The sequence below is a fragment of the Juglans regia genome, unplaced genomic scaffold (assembly GCF_001411555.2).
Source record: "Juglans regia cultivar Chandler unplaced genomic scaffold, Walnut 2.0 Scaffold_255, whole genome shotgun sequence".
Taxonomy (NCBI): domain Eukaryota; kingdom Viridiplantae; phylum Streptophyta; class Magnoliopsida; order Fagales; family Juglandaceae; genus Juglans; species Juglans regia.
The window spans coordinates 8,339-29,939 of record NW_023356918.1 but is presented as its reverse complement, the minus strand read 5'-3'; the positions used below and the strand labels follow the sequence as shown (position 1 = coordinate 29,939).

Sequence of the window (21,601 nt, the reverse complement as noted above, 5' to 3'; positions counted from 1 at the left end):
GGCGGTAGATTGTGATACCCCATATGATATGGATAAGGGTAGGTGGTGTATGGGATCCCACATTGCTTGAGAAGGAGAAATTCTTGCTCTTTATAATGTTCCAATGGGGTATACCCCATATGATATGGATAAGGGTAGGTAGTGTATGGGATCCCACATTGCTTGGGAAGGAGAAGTTCTTGCTCTTTATAAGGTTTCAATGGGGCTCCAATTGTATCATTGACTAGTCCTTTTGGAGTATAGGTCATGTGGTTTGGGCCTTCCATTGGGGTGTTACAGGGCAGGAGGGAGGCCCACTACCACCTCTTTCGCTAAATGTTGATTGCCTAGCGGATGTTATTGGGCAGGGTGCCCAAGAAATAGATTCATTTTTGGATTAAGCTTTCTTTGACTCAATTCTAGATTCACTCCCTAAAATCCTTTTGGATTCTTTATTTAAGAGATTTTTTCGTCAGACTTTTCATCTCTTGTTCCGAGTGATTCTTTTAAGTGTTAGAAATTAAGGAGGGAGGATTCACACTAGGCATTCCCAAGGTTACTGTAGTGGGGGTGCTCTAACATGCACTCCTATGGCCGCCGGCAAGTGAGAGGTAACAACGTCGGTGGAAGATGTCCCATTGGGAATTAGTGCTAATGAGTGTTGTGCCTTTGTGGAAAGTGGGGATCTTAACGATAACGTTGTTCCCACTTATCTGGCATGTGAGGGTGAGGCAAGGAATTCTGAAGTATTCTGTGTGTGTCCTGCTGAGTGGATGATTCCACTCATCCTAGGTCTTCACTAGAGGTTTCACCCTAGAGAAAGTTCCTTCTGGGGAGCTATCGCCAAGTCAAAGGCTCCCTGCAGTTCCCTCTCTGCTAAAAGTTTTCCTTCGAGAGATTCCAACTTGCCTAGGATCTTTCCCTCCTCACAGGCTCCCCTGCCTCAAATCCATTGGTTGCTAAGATCACTAAGGAACTTTGGACACTTCTTGCCCTAGTTCATGTTTCAATCATACTCTATTTGACTTTCCTTCCAGTTTTATTTGTTGGGCCTGACATTGTACTTTCCTTTGCAGGGCTTATTATCCTTGGTTGGGTGCATCTCCTACGCCAGTCCGCTGTGATGTAGAAGGTGGATGCCTCCTAAGCATTTATTGAGGGGGCACTCCAATCTGTATCATAGACCATGGCGGAGAAGAAGCGCTAAGAAGTTGTTTAGGGAAGTGCTCCCAAGAGCAGGACACTGAGATTCTTGTGGCAAAGGTCGTGATAAAAGAGTTAAGGGGCTCTAGACTCTAAATGATCCATGTTGGCAAAGACAAAGAATGAGTTGTATACCATGATTTAGACGTTGAGTGGAATATTGCCCAAGCTGTTTCGATGTTGGAGGAAGAGTTGGCACTGAGCGCACGCTTGTTGGTGGCTGTGCTAGAACAAGCGGTAATTCGCCTGAGCTAAGAAAGATGGTGGCGATCACTACATGAGGCCAATTTGGCTGACTATTGAGAGCCAAACATCGTATTGAACTCTACTGCCCGGGGTGAACTGAAAGCCATTACGACTAAATACAAGACCATCTAGGATGAACTTTGCAAGGCTGATACCGATTACTTGAAGTTGGCAGACTTTGCCTAGCGGTTGTGCAGGGAGGCCGAAAAAGCAGTTAGTCGCCATGATGATTTTTGGTTAGTTTATTATACACTCCAAATGAATCTTTTTATTTAGAATTTATTTGGGGTGCGGGGGGAGCAAATAAATTCTGTTATCCTAGCTCATGGCCTGGCTGTTATCTTTGGTGCATCAAATCGGACAGCTACAAAACAGAACTAGGATCAACACAAAAAAAGCCCAACACACAAAGCGGTATGTAGGAACTATGGTGGTGCACGCTCCCCTCCACAAAGATGGGTGCGCAACATGGCGGTGCAGCACTTTGCTGTGCGCAGAGTAGCTCACACCTAGAAGGTGCAACATGTTCTTTTGCGACTGAGTAGAGATGCTGTGCATATAAATTGTAGTGCTGCAATGACACAGGGCATACCGACATGCCATGTGTAGCACTGCCATGGTGTGGCACACAAGGGAAATGTACCAACACGAATGACATTGCCCTGGTGTGGCATGGGCGTGCCACGAGCTGGCCAGGCGGGCTCCGCGCATCACTTTGAAAAGAAGTAGGCAATGGCCATGCTTGGCCGTGCAAGTGGTTGTTAAGTACCAGAGCTATGAAATTATCTCTTTTTTTTCAGTTTTTTTTTTGTTATTCAATACAAGTCCTCAATCAAATGTAAGAAAGAACCGATAAAAAAAATAAATAAATGCAAAAAGCTACGAAAACCATGATGAGAACCGATAAAAAAAAAATTAAATGCAAAAAGCTACGAAAACCATGATGCACATATATACTGGCATGGAGCCGTAAGATCAAGTTTGCATATGATTAAAGCACTCAAATGGGGGTTCATATCAATGAGCCAGATGCCTTAATACACACCACTATTTCGCACACATCTGTATTCAGAAGTGTATAGCATCAAGTTTCCATGTACCCATATATATTTGCGACACAGGATTTAGTTCAGTAATGCTATATCCTAGCTCATGCCCTGGCTGTTATCTTTGGTGCATCAAATGACACTTCACTCGCTATTTTTGCTCCCCTTTCTTTTGCCATGTATAGCCCAACATGATGCATAAACTCCTGCATGCATGTAACACAATAACATCATCTTTAAGCCTTCGAATTGCATTTCTATGATAGAAACGAAACCAATGTGTAGTATAGTGTTTTCCTATTGGCTTTGACAAAGAAGGCATTATTTTTTAATTCCTATTTCAAATTCTCTGTAGTTAGTGCCTTATGTTTCCAAGTTGCTATGATGTCTACATCTGTGGAAGAGCCAAGTTTAAATTCGATCCTCGTTTGTTCTATGTGAAGACAGAGTATTGGAGGAAGTTAAAGTAATCCCAATACATATTATTGCTTGGAGATATGAAGACAAGCTTAATGAAGTAGTACCTGGGGATGAGCTAAAGCCCCTTTGGTGTCTCTGGCAACATGGAGAGGAATGTCAAATGTGGCACATGCCCGAGAATACACCACCACATCCTGTAGAGGGGTGAGAAACCCAAGGTTCCTTGCCGATAATGTAGAGCATACGAAGTCCAGCACACATATATCAGTGCATATCCCGACAACCAGTAACTTCATCAACACAAATCAATCATGCTAATTAATAAGATCAAACAATTAGGAAGAATAGCTCTCAAAGGAATTGTTTTAAGCACTAACAGATTTGATCTGATTCTTCTTCACCCAATCCACAAAAACATTGGAACCATCAGCCTCAGTTGAACCCAAGTATCCATCAAAACAGTCCTTGCGCCTTATTGTTACATTAGATTCATTCTCTATCCATCGCAGAGCTGCAGTTTAGTGGAAGAAAAACCAACATCAGATCAGAGTAAAAGAGAGGGAAGTTTATTCCTACAGCATGTGTTTAACACAACATGTTGGCAAACTTGGGAGGGTTTTAACAAGGTATAATCAATATCCAAAAAACAGAACAACCATGGTGAAACATCCCAGAAAAGTGGCCGACAGGGAGGGGGAACAACCGCAGAAGAGTAACTCCATATACAAGTTCTCGTTTGTTACACATGTGAGATAAGATAAGAGGAAAATTAAATAAAATATTATTGGAATAAAATTTTTGAATGTTACTTTATTTTGATATTTGAATAGTTGAATTATTATTATTTTTTATTTTGTTTAGAAGTTTGAAAAAATTGTAATGATTAAATAAGAAGAATTGATATGGTTTGTAAAATCGGACCTTAGAGTGTGTAAGCACCTAGTCGTCCATTTCGGAAAAAAATGGATCCTGCCATGAAAAAGTGATGTTCCTTTAAACCTTAAGACAGAAATCATGTAGAACTACAAAGCGAAAGGTAAATCCAAACACTAAGAAAACTACATAGAATGAAACCTAAGGTGAATCTAAAAACATAATAAAATGAATCGTTCATTGGGATATTAACGTAAGGTGTTGCAATATTATCTCAATTTGGCTTTTCTATCAAGCATACATAGAAATTTAGAATGATGTCAAACTCAAATTATATGTGCGTCATTCATTACTGATAAAAGTAGTCTTCTTTGGAAACCCAAATCTAAACATTTTCAACACTACAAAAAGCAGAACAATCATTTTAACTGCAAAGATTTGTCTTGTTTCATGTACTCACTACACATACAAGGAACAAAATTGGACGAGGAATTATTATAGAGATAGCAAAACTAAATACCAGGAACCAGATTTGACTCGTCCGTGCCAGCAATACAATGAGGAGGATATGGTTCCTCCGCCTTGTTTGGATGATGAGAATCAAGAAATGCCATAATTGGCCATTTCTTCTCACAAAACAATCTAGCCAGTCTTTCTGATTCTTTGATCATTCCAGAAATCTGGCTGTTAGGCTGTCTTGGTGCCTGAGAGTACATGAACATCGTTAGATTCTGGTAAGTAAACTTTCAATTTTAGAGCTCTTGCTTGTTGAACAAAATCTTGTAAACAGTTTAACCAAGATACAATTTCTTACTAGGATCCATGATTTGAAAGAAAAAACAAAAAACAAAGCAGAAACCAATCGAAAACAAAGCTGAAAACATGAACTTTGGTGACATATATTTCCATCAGTGGGAGATAGACAGATAAAAAACAAAAGGCATTAACTTCCAAGAATTTAACAGAATAAAACCAGAAGACATCAAGGAATTGATTAATATTTAAAGTATACCAGATTTCCAGCACCAACAGTGCAGAAACCATTTATGATGTCAACAAGAAAAGACCGGTGAGTGCATCATCGGCCAAAAACACGGAATCCTGCTCAAGAGGAATCTCACCCTTCAAAAGATCAATTGTCGGAGACACCATTTTAATTTCCAGTTGCTTGATTCACTTATTCCCAGATCACATGTATATCAACGAAGAGTAAAGAAAGTTGAAAATTCACAGATATATATATATATATATATATATTTCTATATAAATTAGTTTGATGCTGGTTGCATTGCTGGTGCAACATGTCGACTCTTATCTGATTTCTATTTTCCATGCTAAAATCCAAAGTTGAAAATGTATTCAGGCTTTTTCTTTCATTTTGGCACAAAAGTCAAGAAAATATTTTGTATTGGGGCAGAAACAAGCGCATGTGTCCAAGAAAATCTTCGTCATGCACCCTTCCAAATATGCATGATTGTCCAAGTGTAGATTCCTACGGGTTTTTTTTTTTATCTATATAATATTTTTAAACCCTCCAAGTCACTTTCAAATCTAGCAATAAAGATTTTGACGTGGTTACAAATAAAAAGAAATTTTATAAAAGAAAATTAAAATATTGACGTGTTACATGTGATAAGAGAGATTTATTTTATAATAAAAATAATTTTACAGTCTAACATAACATATCAAATAAACATGAGTGTGTCAATTTATTTTTATAAAATTCTTTTACGGTTAAAGCGCCATTTCTCTTGCGACTTTTCTATGTCTATGTTTAATTAAGCCTAGTGAACATAATATAATGTCGATGCTTAATTGCTTGCTTCTTGAAATGTTAGGTACGTGGTAGATTGGACTTCCATTTAGGATTTATATAATTGTCCTTTTATTAAATTATAAATCAATACAAATGATCATCATGACTTCAGAAACTTTAAATTGTGTCCCCATATTTTATATCAAATGATTATTTAAACGATTCCAAGATGAAAATTCTTTGATTCGATCTCTTAATCAAATCTAAGAGATCATGGACTTTTATAAAAAACAAAATTTATTCATAAGTCGATGTAGATGACATACACTCTACATTGCTGATGTATCAAAATTTGATTTGTAAGAAAAACTTGCAAATTTGAATACAAATTTTTTCTAGACGTGTAATAGAATAACTTTTTCTAGACTTTTTCCATGCATGCCACCAATATATTAAGTTGCCTTCACCCGAATACCCTTCAAAGAAATGAGATATTAATATTATTTCTTGACTAGTTCAGATATTAATATATTTTCTTGAGTAGCTCAATAAAAGAAAAAAATAAAAATAAAAATTTTTGACTAGTTGAATGATGAGTGATCTCGACAAATGGCCAGTAGTATATAGTTGGCTCCAATAAAGATAAGGCCATCTTCTAAGTAAGCAGTACTAGGAACGTACGAAAGAATAGGTCAGATTAGAGAGACAGAAAAAGGCAATTAATTAGTTTAGATAAGAAATTATTAAGGAAATTGCTTTATCTCCCGATAAAGCATCCCGATGGTGGGTTCCAATAAAACTTTTTCATTTCTTTTAATTTTTTAATTTAATGATTAAGAAAGTTTTTTTTTTTAATTTTTTTTAAAAGATATTAAAGTTGATTGAAAAAATATATGAAAATAAATAAAATAAAAACAAAGAATTGCACTCATTGGAGATTCTCTCGGTAGTTGCCGTGCTACTCAAGAAATAAATAATTTTTTAGATTATCTTTAGAAATGTATTTTTCTCTACTTTCATGGAGAAAAACTGTCAGGACTCCCTCGACAAAATATGGCCAGCATGCATAGGCACAACATCACAAAGCACCTCATCCTGATACTTCCCAATAGAAAAAGTAACTAACACTTATCTATCCACCCTAACCTCACCACAATCATTCAACCACTACAATTTATATGGTCTAGAGTGTTTTAAGGTTGGTAATTTCAATTTCTCAACCAAAGTAGTGCTAACCACATTCGTACAACTCCCACTTCAATGATCATACTACATATCTTATTGTTGACATAGCATCTAGTATAGAAAATATTCTTTCTCTATTGCTTTGCATCATCTACCTTAATGTGTGCATTGAAAGCACGCTTGGTAACAAGAGACTCACCTGTCACAGGGTATACCACTCCATTATCATCACTAGCATCAACCAACTCGGACACCTCATCACTATCATCCTCACTCTCAGTCATCACCTCCCCATTGTCACGCATAATCACCACTATCCTGTTTGGACATTGAGAAATGATGTGCCTTGAATCCAAACATTTAAAACATTTAATATCTCTATTCCGTGAAGGTTGGGATTCTATCTTGGGTTTGTTGCTAGTTCCCTCACCTTTTTCCTTAGGTGGTTCGGTCTTTATCTTTGCGTAAGCTGGATCATTCCTATCCCACTTTGATTTCCAAATAGTGCACGAAACCAAAATGTACCTTGCTGTCCCTTTTCTCTTTAACTGCCTCCCCACCTTCATCTTTTACTGTTGTAGGAGTTTGAGGATGTATTACCAGAGGAGATGCCAAATGATTGCCACCCATTCAAGGTATTAAGCACCGGATTGATTTTGTGCTCGGAGCTCCTATTACAAACCGACCAGCCAATAGGAGCAATCTAGAGGAGACAAAGGAGCTTCAGAGAGTCAATAATATCACGGTAAAGTATTGTCATCCTATTCCTAGATTGAATGATATGCTTGATGAATTGCATGGCTCATGTATTTTCAGTAAAATTGATCTAAAAAGTGGGTACCATCAAATTAGAATGAAAGAGGGTGATGGATGGAAAACTGCTTTTAAGACTAAGTATGGGCTTTATGAATTGTTGGTTATGCCATTTGGACTCACAAATGCGCCCAGTACTTTCATGAGATTAATGAACCATGTCCTACGTGCGTTCATAGGCAAGTTTGTGGTTGTGTACTTTGATGATATCCTAGTGTACAACACGGACTTAAATGAACATATTGAGCATTTGAGATATGTGTTTGATGTGTTGAGATGTGAAAAGTTGTATGCTAATTTCAAAAGATGTGCCTTTTGCATGGAAAAAAGTTGTTTTCCTTGGTTATGTTGTTAGTACAAAAGGTATCGAGGTGGATGAAGAGAAAGTCAAGGCCATCAAGGAGTGGCCAACGCCAAAAAGCATCACTGAGGTAAGAAGCTTTCATGGCTTTGCTAGCTTTTATCAGCGTTTTGTAAAAGACTTTAGCACCATTACTGCACCACTCACTTGAGGTAATTAAAAAGAATGTTGGGTTTCATTGGGGGGCTAATCAAGAGAATGCTTTTGCCACTATTAAAGAAAGGTTGTGCTCTACACCTGTGTTAGCATTACCTAATTTTAACAAAACTTTTAAGATTGAATGTGGTGCCTCAGGAATAGGGATTGGAGCCGTTTTGATGCAGGATAGGCAGCCCATAGCCTTCTTCAGTGAAAAGCAAAATGGGTCATCCCTGAAGTACCCTACTTATGACAAAGACTTTTATGCTCTTGTTCATGCATTAGAGACTTGGCAACACTACCTATGGCCAAGGGAAGTTGTGATCCACACCGCTCATGAATCATTGAAGCATCTCAAAGGTCAAGGTAAGTTGAATAAAATGCATGCTAGATGGATGGAATGCATTGAGACATTTTCCAACGTCATCCATTACAAGCAAGGTAAGAAGAATATTGTTGCTGATGCTCTATCCCAGAGGTATGTACTTCTTACTTCTATGAGTGCTAAAATGCTTAGGTATGAATATGTGAAAGACAAGTATGCCGATGACGCTGACTTTTCTGATGTGTATATGGCATGTGATAAGACGGCATTTGGTAAGTTTTACAAGCATGATGGTTATTTGTTTAAAGAAAACAAACTTTGTGTGTCAAATTGTTCTATGCGTGAGTTATTGGTGCGCGAGACACATGGTGGGGGATTAATGGGACACTTTGGTGTCAAGAAAACTTACGACATTTTGCATGAACATTTCTTTTAGCCTAAGATGAAAACAAACGTTAATCGTATTTGTGGAAGATGCATTACATGTAGAAATGCCAAATCTAAGGTTTTGCCACATGGGTTGTATACACCCTTACCCGTTCCTAGTGAACCTTGGGTAGACATATCTATAGACTTTTTTTTTGGGTTGCCTAGGACAAAAATGGATAGAGATTCTATTTTTTTGGTTGTGGATAGGTTTAGTAAGATGTCACATTTCATTCCATGCCATAAAACAGATGATGCCATAAACATAGCTGACTTATTTTTCAGAGAGATAGTGCGACTCCATAGTGTACCTAGGAGTATTGTTTCTGATAGGGATGTTAAATTTCTTAACTACTTTTGGAAGGTGTTGTGGGGGAAATTGGATACTAAGCTCTTATTTTCCACTACTTGTCATCCGCAGACTTAAGTAGTTAATAAGACTTTAACTAAGCTTTTACCCACTGTTGTTCATAAGAATTTAAAAACTTGGGAGGATTGTTTACCATTTATAGAGTTTGCATATAATAGGACCATGCATACTACTACTTCATATTCTCCTTTTGAAATTGTTTATGGATTTAATCCACTTACACATTTGGATTTGATGCCTTTACCTGTTGATGGTAGGTGTAGCTTGGATGGACAAAAGAAGGCGGAGTCGGCAAAGTCACTTCATGAGAGGGTACTGCTTTAAATTGCCCAAAAGAATGAGAAGGTTGCTTCTCAAACCTATAAAGAGCGAAGCGAGTCATCTTTGAACCAAGAGATTGGGTTTGGGTTCGCATGTGCAAAGAAAGATTCCAAAAGGACTAAGTTGCATCCTCGAGGAGGTGGACCTTTTCCAAATTCTTAAGAAAATTAATGACAATACATATAAAGTGGATATTCCAGGTGAGTATAAGTTTTTTGCTACTTTCAATGTTTCTGGTCTTTCTCCTTTTGATGTAGGTGAAAATTCGAGGTTGAATCCTTTTAAGGAGAGGGGGAATGATGGGAACCAAGGTGGGCCTACTCTTAAAGATCATTTACAAGTTACAGATGAGCCAATTACGAGATCAAGGGCAAAGAAGATCAAGAAAGCAATTCAATGATTGGTGCAATCTACTTGGGATGAAGTTAGCAAGAGCCCAACACTCAAGATGGGCTTGAAAGAAGGAGAACCAGTTTTGATCCACTTGATTCAAGCTGTGGAGGACATGACTTAGAGATAGGGCCTATTGTTATTAGAGGCTTCCAATTTGGTTAAAGGATTTATTTTATTAGTTTAGAATAAGTGGGCTTGAAGATGCTTAGCCGACATGTTTTATTTTTTATGAACTAAGGTTTTCGGGAAGGCCTTGTATTTTGGCCAATGGTTTATTTGGAAAGTTACTTTTTAGGAACAAGGGTTTCAAGAGGTTACTGTAGAGTTACTGTAGCCGTGACACTGTTTATCTAGAGACATTTTGGGTAAACGGGGTTTTATTTTGACTAGGGTTTTAATTACGTTTGTTTTATATACTCTTGGTAGCCTTATTTAAAGCGGCAGACAATATTGAATTTTATTTGTGAGTTGAGTTTACTCCTCTTGTTCTTGATTGAACTCTTAAACTAATCAAAAGTAAATCACAACCTTTGTAGCGTTCCTGCTTGTAATCTGGGTTCTTAAGATGGGTTCTTGAAACTAGTTATCATCGGGTCTAGATTCTCCATCCATTGACTTGATTTTGGGTTTCTTGGAGTGTTTTCAAATTGATTGTGGGTTCAAGGGATTTCATTCCCGCGAGTTCATATCATTTGGTATCAAAGCCAGGTTGAGGATGGGTTCACTGGTAGCAGTGTAACGTGTGGTGTTTAGAAGACTTTTGGGAGGAATTAATGGAGATCGTTCATAGTAGGGATGTTAATGTGCAGCATATTTTTAGAGAAGGAAATGCTCCAGCAGATTATTTGGCAAAGTTAGGAGTAAGTGGAGTTTTGTGTGTGTGGAATTCTTTAAATCAGGCGCCTAGGATTTTTAAAGGGTTAATACGTACAGATAAATTAGCCTTACCTTATTTGAGGTATAGCTAATTGTTAATTATCTTTGGGTATGGTAATTTCCGTTTTTTGTTAAGATAATGTAACCAAGGTATTCCTCCGCCAGAAGTGAGGGTTTATGAATAAAGCTGGGAAATGGTCACTCTTGAACATGTGGCCTAGACTCTTTTAAAAAAGAAAAAAGAAAAAAAATTTGGAAGTATTAATTGATATCGAGGAGATTTATAAATGTGACGATATTTTAGGATTACGTGAATGTAGGCTTTTGTGAAATTAAAATAGGTTATTTTAGCATCTTAGGCTTAAACAATGAAATACGTGTTCGATTCAAAATTTATGAAAATTATGTGATTATTTTATATGTGAGGACTTTTAGTTGATTTGGCATTTTGAGAAAAATTTTGAAAAAGTTTAGAAGTTCAGGTAAGTGGAGCTCCTATGCTAGACTTTGCATAAAATAAAAATGAACTGAGGTTGATTTATGAAAATGTGCATTATATGTTTTGAAAAGAAAAGTGAGAATAACCTCAGTTATTTGTTCGTCATTACTTATTGAACTCTAATGAAAGAGAAAGCATTTTTGTCATGACTGGTGTAGACATGAGCTTATTTTTGGCATTCTATTTCTGACCTATGCAAAAAAAGTGAAAATGAAAATTTGTACATAATTGTGTAAATATCTTTTGGATCTGCTTTGATTATGAAGATGATATGATTTTGTTCAATACTCTATTTGGATAAGATGTGATTTCTAAAAACCTTTGGCATGACTCTCTGATTCTGAATTTAATTATGTTTCCACACTGTTCAGTTACAGCCCTACCATGGGTGATAATAGTGATATACCGCCCAACTATGGGTTATAATAGTGGATATGACCCAACCACGGGTAATAATAGTAGATACGGCCCAACCACGGGTTATAATAGTGGATAAAGCCCAACCACAGGTTATAATAATGGATACGGCCATGCCACGGGTTATAGTAGTGGTCTCTGTTTTGAGTGCACACCTTGGTGACAGAGTGATTTATGTTCTACTTGGCTATTCGCAGATGCACAACCCTACCACGGGGGTTATATATGGCCTCTGTTCTGATATGATGTTCTGATGATGATGATGATCATTTATGTTATGCCAAGTGATATTTTTGAATGAAATTATTTCTGAATCTTCACTCTGATATTTTGATAGCATGTTCTGCTTCAGCACTTTGAAAATGGAAATGTTTGTTCTGCATTCTAATATCTGTAAATACTTATGTTTACACATTAGTATATGTTCTTTGCTTACTGAGTTGTTGATAACTCACACTTTATCTTCACAACATTTTTCAGATGATGTTGATGTTCCAACTGCAAGTCAAGAATAAAAAGTGTTAGCAAGGTTGTTGATCGTAGAAGAATAAGTGTCAAATAGCACAATTATTTATTGAAGAGTCTTAGTTAGTAGAATTATTATTTTATGTTATTTTGGAGTTTTGAGTTATGGATATGTCCAAGTCTGTGGAGATTTTAGTTTCTTTTATTGAGGTTTTTCTATGGTGTTTTGGTGGAGCAACATATATATTTGGTTTGAATAAATGAATTTATGTTAATATTTGGAATTGGAGTATTTATAATTGTGATATGAGAGATGATTTTAGGTTACAGGAGCTAACTCTCCAACCCTTACGAGACCGAGGCATTACAATTGGATGGTGAATTGCGAGTCTCAGCTTCTGTAGCCCATGATTGCTATAATTCTGGCAAAACCTGTGCCTCCCTCATCTTGCGAGAGTTTCCCATCTCGTATACCAAGAACATGTTCACTTCAATCGGTTGCGACAATGTGGGGTACATTACAAGTTCAGCCTCAGGCAAGAATTATACGACAGGACTCGTGTCACTATGTGACAACATCGACGGTAGTTAATGGGTCTTACTCTGGTGTAGGATGTTGCCAAACTCCAATCCCAGATGGAATCAAAGATTTTACTGTGTCGGTTGGCAGCCTTTTCAACCACTCCACAGTGAGCGAATTCAATCCATGCAGTTTTGCCTTTGTGGTGGAAAAAAAAAAAAGAATACAACTTTTCCACCTTAGATCTTCAGAGTATGCTGAAAAATTTTGCTTTTCCCTTGGTGCTAGGTTGGGCAATTGGAAAGCAAACATGCGAAGATGCTAAGGAGAATACTACATGATACACTTGTAAGGCAACGAATAGTGAATGTTACAATTCCACAAACTGTCCTGGGTATCGCTGCAACTGCTCCTCAAGCTATTGCAGAAACCCATATCTCTTTGGCGATTGCAAATGTACATAATTCATGTTCTATATATGCATTAATTTGATAAATTCTTAGATCTTCCTTATGTTTTCTTTAGGTTGAATTTTCATTTGATGTTCTGTCAAATCCATATATATTCGGAGAATACTTTTTTATAAGTATATATCGAAAATGAATTAATATATTTAAAAATATTCATTCATAATTATTAAAAAGATATTTCAAAACATATCCAAGAAAAGTTTGAGAATATTTTTATACAGTTCTCAAAAATGAATATTTTTACAATATAATTGATAATATTCTCATAGTATAATCTCATTTTTTTTATATTGAATCAATTTTTATTTTTTCTTTGGCTTATAATTAACTTTTTCTTGTGCACAGTACAAAATTAATTAATGATATTTTATATAGAGAAATATCGCAAATATCAAAACATACAATGATATTATAAATTTATTCGTAGTTAGAGGAAATAAATAAAAAAATTATTTAAATGGTCGATATAGGAAAACTTAATAGATAAACTATACTATAAAAGTCATTAAATTAAGATAGAAAAAATTAATTGGAGTTGATTAATTTTCCTGCTAAATGACATCATATTGAAGATTTTTTATTGCTACGATATTGGATGTGAGTTTTGACATGGCATGGGCTAATTCATGGTGTTTCAGATATTGATGGGTGTGAAACTCTAGATCATAGATCATGGGTGCGTTGTTAATGCATGCGTCAACCATGTGGGGTCTTACAGCTGTTCTTGCCCCAAGGGGTACGAAGCAGATGGGGTCTTACAACTATTTAGAACGTACACCGACCGACGGGCTGGGATCGAGCAAGGCATGGCCTCCAATTATTTTGTTTTCAAACAATACTATTTGTTTATCTTAAATTTTATTATTTTTAATAATATCAATTAATATAAAAAATTTTAAATGATTATATAATTCAATCACTTGAATAAAAAATTTATTTAAAATATAACACATCAATCAGTATGATTCTGATCAAATGATAAAATTTAAGATGAAAAAGATTATTATTTATTTTTTTATTTATTGAATTACCAATTTATTTTTATTTTTATTCATAATTTTGTTGAAAAAACTATCCTCCGTACTCTCAAATAAGTCTCGTTTATTTTCACAACTCATCTAAATTCATTTCATCACTCATTTCATCTCATTTCATTTAATCATTATAATTTTTTCAAAATTTCACATAAAATAAAATAAACAATTCAACCTTTTTAAATATCAAAATAAAAAAAATATTAAAAATATATATTTTAATAATATTTTATTTAATTTTTAATTTTAATCTCAACTATCTCGTCTCATATGCGAAAACAAACGAAGAAGATTTATGCACTTTGTATCCCAAATCCCTAAAATTGACATGTTAATGCAACCTCAGTTTATTTGGGGAAAAAAAAAAAAAAAAACTAACAGTACTTTGAAGTTTGAACTCAATTGAACCATGGTCGCATAATTAAAATAAAAATATGGGACATGGCACATTAAAATCTTCATGAGGGGTACGAAGATTAGACTTTTATTGGACATAAATATACGCTATTGGCAAGAAAAAGCTGTTGGGCAACCAAAATAACGATCACAAGAAGTCCACAAGATATAAGGCGAGGAAAGGTACTAGGGCTAGGCCACTTTGACGGAGTCGAGACTACCCAACTCCAACCTCCGACTCCGATTTGGGTTGGAGGTCATTTCACACTCTAACTACAACTCCAATTAGGAGTCCTAAACGACGCAATTATAGGAATATCATTATTGTTCTGTGTAAGTTTATATGCACATATTCATGTATATGTAAAATACTATTTATACTTGCACTGATCATGAGTGTGAAACTCTAATGCAATATGGGTCAACCATGTGGGTTTTACCGCTGTTCTTGCCCGACCATGGGGTACCAAGGAGATGGGTGGAAAAATGGATGTAGTTGCACTCCCGTTATTCCTAAACCAAGCAATTCTAAGAATATCATCATTGCACTATGTTGGTGTGTGTGTACATATCTATATATATAAGTGATTTTTATAGTATTTTTATATATTAAGTTGTGCAAGTTCCGTATTTTTCATTTAAAAAAAAAAGGAATAAATCTACCAGTATCCATAAGAAAGATTAAAGGCAATTGAAAATATATTGGTTCACCATATCCATTTTAAATAATTTATCATTTTGGCTTTAACATCAAGTACAACATAATTTGAAAGCTCTCGAAGGTAGATATATCTATGCTAGCTTCTGAGGTAATCAATCATGTAAATACTTTCTAGCTCAAATATTCATTGAGTCATCCTAAATATTGGTTCTTAATTAACTTGGTTCACAATTTTTGTAAATTGTAAAGCAGATAATACTAGTATTAAGGAAACATGAAGATAAATGTTTTACCCACAAAATGATTTAATAAAAGTAAACTGACAATAACGTGGCTTGATGTAATTTATCAGATTGTAAAACTACTTTCATTGTGCAATAAATATTTTGTATCACATGCCACATCAGTTTATGAATTTACTTTTCTAAAATCTCTTGGTGTCTGTGGCACTTCTCAAACATGAATAATGAAACATTGGATTTTAGATTTTACTTGAGAATTCATTTTCTATACGCATTAGCATAAGTCTCCTAGTCTTGCTCTTGGGTGGTTCTTTAGTACTTTTGGGATTGAAAAGAAGGAAGCTCAACAAACTCTAAGAAAAGTACTTCCAACAAAATGGTGGCTTAATGTTACAAGAACATATTTCAAATCATGGAAGGTCTATGAAGACAACAAAAATCTTCAATAATGACAAGCTTAAAAAGGCCACCAACAATTATGATGAGAGTAGAGTCCATGGCAAAGGGGGTTATGGAACAGTTTACAAAGGTGTATTACCCAATAACAAAGAAGTTGCCATCAAAAAGTCCAAAATCTGTGATAAGAGCCAAACTGAGCAATTCATAAATGAGGTGATTTTGCTTACCCAAATCAATGATATAAATGTGGTTAAACTAATAGGTTGTTGTCTTGAAAAAAAAATTATCTTACTTGTTTATGAATTCATCACAAATGGGACTCTTTTTGACCATATTCATGATATAAGTCATGCTTCTTCTCTTTCATGGGAAAGATGTTTGAAGATAGCAACAAAAACAGCAAGAGCCCTTGCATACCTACATTGTGAAACTTCTATGCCAATTATACATAGAGACGTGAAAAGTACAAATATATTATTGGATGATAACCACACAGCAAAAGTTGTTGAAAGATATATCTTTAAATGTGATTGGTGGGATCTAGGCGGTGGTCGGGTTTTGATACATAGGGATAAACACTTTACAAGTGTCAACACTGCATCTAAATGGTATGAAGATGGCTCATTCGTATTCGCTTGTCAAGCTACCCAAGTCTAATACTTGATTGATCCAATGAAAAGTACTGATGAAGATAGTGGAGAGATAACTTGTTGAGTCGTTCAAAAATTTGTCCCTCAAAATATATATAAAGCGAGAATGAGTGCAAATTACGAGAATAGTAAAGATGAAGATGACACTCTGATTGTAAAGGCCTATCAGGAAGATGGAGATGGTATTAACTTTTTTGTTGACCTCGGTGCACTCAAGCTGCTCCCCTTGTGCAGAGATGACGTCCCACCGTCCGTCCATATAAAATGATCATTCAATTCAAGTAAATGAGGAAGAAGAAAAATAAGAGTCAGAAGAGGAAGACAAAATAGAATCCGGGGAGAAGGTGGATAAGGAGGACGAAGAAGAGGTTGATGATGATGACAAAGATGTTATTGAGAGATATTCTAAAACAAGCATGGAAAATACATCTGAAGATGAAGAATAAAAGTACTAAATATTTTATTCATATAGGTGACTATAGAATATTATACTTTTTATAATTTTTTCTAACTAATTCTCTTTGATATAATTAATCATTTTCAAGGATGCCGCCAAAACGACAATGAATAAATGTGTCTCCTCTGCCAAGTCCAAGTTCCAAACCCATTAAGGACTCCCCACCGGAGGAATCCGCTCCTGAAGATCAAGTTAATACGCAAGAGAACAACAGCCAGTTGACACTTACCAGTAGGGAAATGTCATTGATAATTAATTATATTATTAATACTTTTGTCTCAATAACTATATAACTATAATTATACTATTATCATATAGTTGATGCATCTGCTCGTCGTGGTCGTGGCTATACACGTGGCATCTCTCTTGAGAAAAATAGAAGGTACAGAAAACTCAAGATCACCATTCCTGATAATTCCACTGGAGGAGTGGATGATAGTACAACAACACTTTACTCCTATATTGGCACAGTAGTCCGAGTTTATGCTCCATTTTATGTGCGCTCATGGCAAGATGTTCCGAATGAGATTAAGGAGCACATTTGAAGTCGTGTGCTGGTGAGTTTACTTTAAGAGTGCATTTTTTTTTTACCTAGATTAGTATATCATATTTTTTACCTATTTCACTTATTAAGATGAATTCGACATCACCTTTGGCTACACTATTTCAACATCACAAAGGACGATATCATGACCACTTCAAGAAATTTGAGACGTTGGAAGAGGCTGCGCGGTCCCCTTTCCAGCAAATGAAGTTAGACGATTGGAGAAAGTGTTGTGATCTTTTCACATATCTAGATTATAACATATTCTACATTTATATCCTTTAATTATTTACATTTATATTCGTTTTATATATTATATATATATATTACAATTAACATTCTTAATTAATTTTATAGCACTTAAGTTCTACAAATGCACATAATAGATCCGCTCTGACTGTCCACCATTGTGCCGGTTCAAGGTCATTCCACCGTCTTGCTGAAAAAATGGTAATTAAAAAATTAATTATAGAATTTATTCATTTTTCTGATATTCTTTTATTCAAGTACTAATATTATCTTTTTAAAATTGCTAATGTTGCTTTATTAGAAACGTGATGATCCTAAAAACTTTTCCCTCATTCATGTTTATGTTGCAACTCACACTAATGAACATAGTGAGTGGATGGATCCTGCCGCTGTAGATAATTATGTAAGCGGTGTTAATTTTGTTAAATAAATTATGCAATATGTGAATAATTTATTTTTTTCATTTGTATTTATTTTAATACGTTACTTATTGTGTGTTTACTTTCAAATTGTAGGAAAAAGTGATAGAGATGTAATCAACTTCTGGGGAATCCTCTCTTAGTGACATAGATATATTCATGCAAGTACTCAGGCCGTAGTCTATATGGCAAGAGGTTTGAGATAATCTTTCAAACATAGATGTTCATCCACCTCAACCTCATCGATTTCACAAATTAATAACCTTACCAAAGATTTAGAAACTGCATGGCGCAGGAATAAGTATATGAGGTTGAGATAGCAGGAGCTAGAGTCTCTCTTAGAAAGACAGTCTCGTTTGGATATGCGTTTGCAGAACCAACAGAGGGACCAGAAGAAAAGAATACGCTGTGAAATCCAAGAGCAAGTGCAGCGGGAGATGATGGTGCAAATGGAACGTGTTATGTTGCTGCAACAAAATCGCGGTGGGCAAGGAAAGAAAAAAAATGAATTTTATCAATTTTATCAGTGTATATAACTTATTTTAATATCTAATTTTGAAACTTTATAAGACATTTTTAGTTGTTAATTAATGGTGTGTAACATGATACAATTGGTATGTTTTTAAATTTTGTGAAATTAGTATTTCTGATATGTACATTCGAATGTAAATAAAAAATGTTCGAATATTGGTTCACATTTGAACTATCATTTGAAAGTACTCACCCTCAAATGAACAAAACATTCGAATGTTTAAACAATTAACATTCGAAAAAACCTCCAAACGTTCCACTTGCTTCCGAACGCTTCTTTGTTAACATTTGAACTAACGTCCAAACATTATACCCATTACGTTTGAACAATGGTCCGCTAATGTTCGAACGGAGATTCAAATATTTATTGCAGTTAACGTTTGGATGTATAAATGTTCAATTGTAAATATGATACGTTCAAATTATAATCAACGAACATTGACTTCTAACATTCGAACGCCAATTGGTTGACGTTTGAACATTAGATTAGACATTCGAACGTGACTTTCTGTGACAGATCTCAACTATCACAATAAAAGAACATTCGAACGTTACACCAAACGGAACACCTCCAACCATCACTAATAATATTTTTAGTGACGGTTCAACAATAAACTGTCACCAATTCTTTTATGTAATGCACATTAGGTGACGGTCGTGGTAACGATTTCAAACCGTCACCAAATATCTTTAGTGGCGTTTAGATTATTTTAGGTGACAGTTTCTTCTGTCATAAAAGATAAATTGTGTTGTAGTGATATTACACAATTATATTATAAAACCATTAAATCATGCAGTTTCAAAATAGCTCACATAGGTCACTTCAACCTATTTTGTCACAAATCCCCCATTCACCTGAGACCAGTGGCTTTACCGATAGAAATCCACCAAGTTATCTACACTTTTCATGCTACAACAATGTATGTAGCAAAATCATTACAACAAGTATTGTGAATAAGCTCTCTTACCATGAATAGATCAATTAGATGCATAACCATGCGACTATCTTTGATCACTCCATCTCAATCTTACAACAAGGATTGAGATGAATAATCACTCCATCTCAATCTTTGATCAACGATCACACTCTTTAAGAGAAATAGTATGAAAATTGTCCAATGAATTTTCTCACAAAAATATGAACTGGAAAGTGCTCTAAGAAATATCTAAAACTGAATCTCTGCAAATCCTAACTAGTAGGATCACTTAAATAACAATCTGATAGGAATTTGATCTGCATTAGGACTCTAATGACTGATGGACTCTGCTGTGAGAAACTCTACTGACACGTCTATTGACACCTAGCGTCAAGTCTTCTCAGCGGATGTAGTTTCCATTCAAATTCTTCACAGGACAATTCCAGACTCCTTATATTTTAGATACATACACTTTTGACTTATCTGCAATATTATCTAACAACCTCTAGATAAAATCAAAATAGTCCTAGATAAAATCAAAGTGTTTCACCTTCATCCAAATTACAAAATCAAAGATAAGATAAACTCTATCATCTTATTCACTTACACATATCCAAACTTATCAACTTAGTCATCTAGTTCTAGCCAAACTTTTACACCTATAATAGTTTTTGTGAACTCAATCGCAAAGGACAAGTAATTCCATACTGTGTTACAAATATAATAATCACAAGTTTATGTCTCTTCAATTTCTGAAATTCTTCTTGATGGTTTCTTTTTCAGATTTTACCATGCATGCATAACAGTTTCATTAATATCTCATTGTATTTCACTATGTACATCTAAACACATGCCAAACCAAAATAGGTCATCACTAGTCCCGCTAAGAGCACTCGCATCGGTCTCGCTAAAATGAAGGAATATCCAAAATTTGATGAATCAGGGGTTTAAAATGTTGGCATTGTATTCGATAAATATGAGAACTCAAGCTTTGAGCTACAGGAAATTTATTATATCTTCATATTTGAAGACTTTCTATTCATAATCTATACTAATCATTTTATTACAAAATCACTTCTTTCAACTACTCTTCCCATTTTCGCCTGTAATTCTGTTTCTTTTTTCCTCTCCCTTTCTTCCCTTTCTTTCTCTCCCTCGTCCCTTTCTCCCATTTCTTTCTCCTGTGAATCCGAAAAAAATTTCCTTTCCCTTTCAATTTTTGCTCTCCATTTTCTCTCTTTCCTTTCTCTTTCTATATATCTCTCTCTCTCTCTTCCCTCTAGAGCCCAACGCTACCCTCTTTCTCTATTTTTCCCTCTGTAAAAACTTAAGCTCCAAACCGCAACTTTGGTTCTTCACCGGGTCTTGGCTTTGAGGTAACAATGTCTTTGAGGTAAATCTTTGGGATTTTTTTGGTTCCTTAATCTCTTTCTATGGTGTTTCGTTGTTTTAGTTTTCAGAGGTAAAATTTTCATAGTTTTTTTTATGTAGTTTTGTGTTTTTTTTTTCGGTCGAGATTGGGTTGGTGTTCAGTCGTCAATATAGTATGAGATAAAAAAAATATGGCATTGAATGGATGCTGGGCATTGAGAATGTAGCTTTTGTGGTGAAATTTTGCAAGTCTTTGTTTCAGAGGACCATATTACATCAATGCTGGTATGAAGTTGATGTATTCCCTTCTTCATTGGGTTATGGTTGTGCCTAATATGTTGACTAAAGGTTCTATCTTTTTGTCCTTGTACAAATGCAATCAGTATTTCAAGAGCCCTATTGAGATTGGTAGAAATCTATTTATTTTAACCTTGCTAATGTCATCCAAGTCTCACTAAACATTTTGAAGATGCTAGAGGTTATTTTCTTTTCAACGTATTTAAAGACCATGAGTGGCTCCTAGAACAATATCAACTCATCTAAGTGTAACCTATTTTACTTAGGCATTGCCTTATTATTTTGGTGCACAATTATTTTTTTAATGGATCTCCAAAACTTTGAAATCTAAT

At 35.2% G+C, this 21,601-nt stretch overlaps 2 pseudogenes; one reads left to right on the top strand and one right to left on the bottom strand.

Annotated features, from left to right (window-relative positions):
* Positions 1-2,358: 2,358 nt before the first annotated feature.
* Positions 2,359-5,009, bottom strand: LOC108991620 (annotated as a pseudogene).
* Positions 5,010-14,990: 9,981 nt separating this feature from the next.
* Positions 14,991-16,491, top strand: LOC118345394 (annotated as a pseudogene).
* Positions 16,492-21,601: the final 5,110 nt, after the last annotated feature.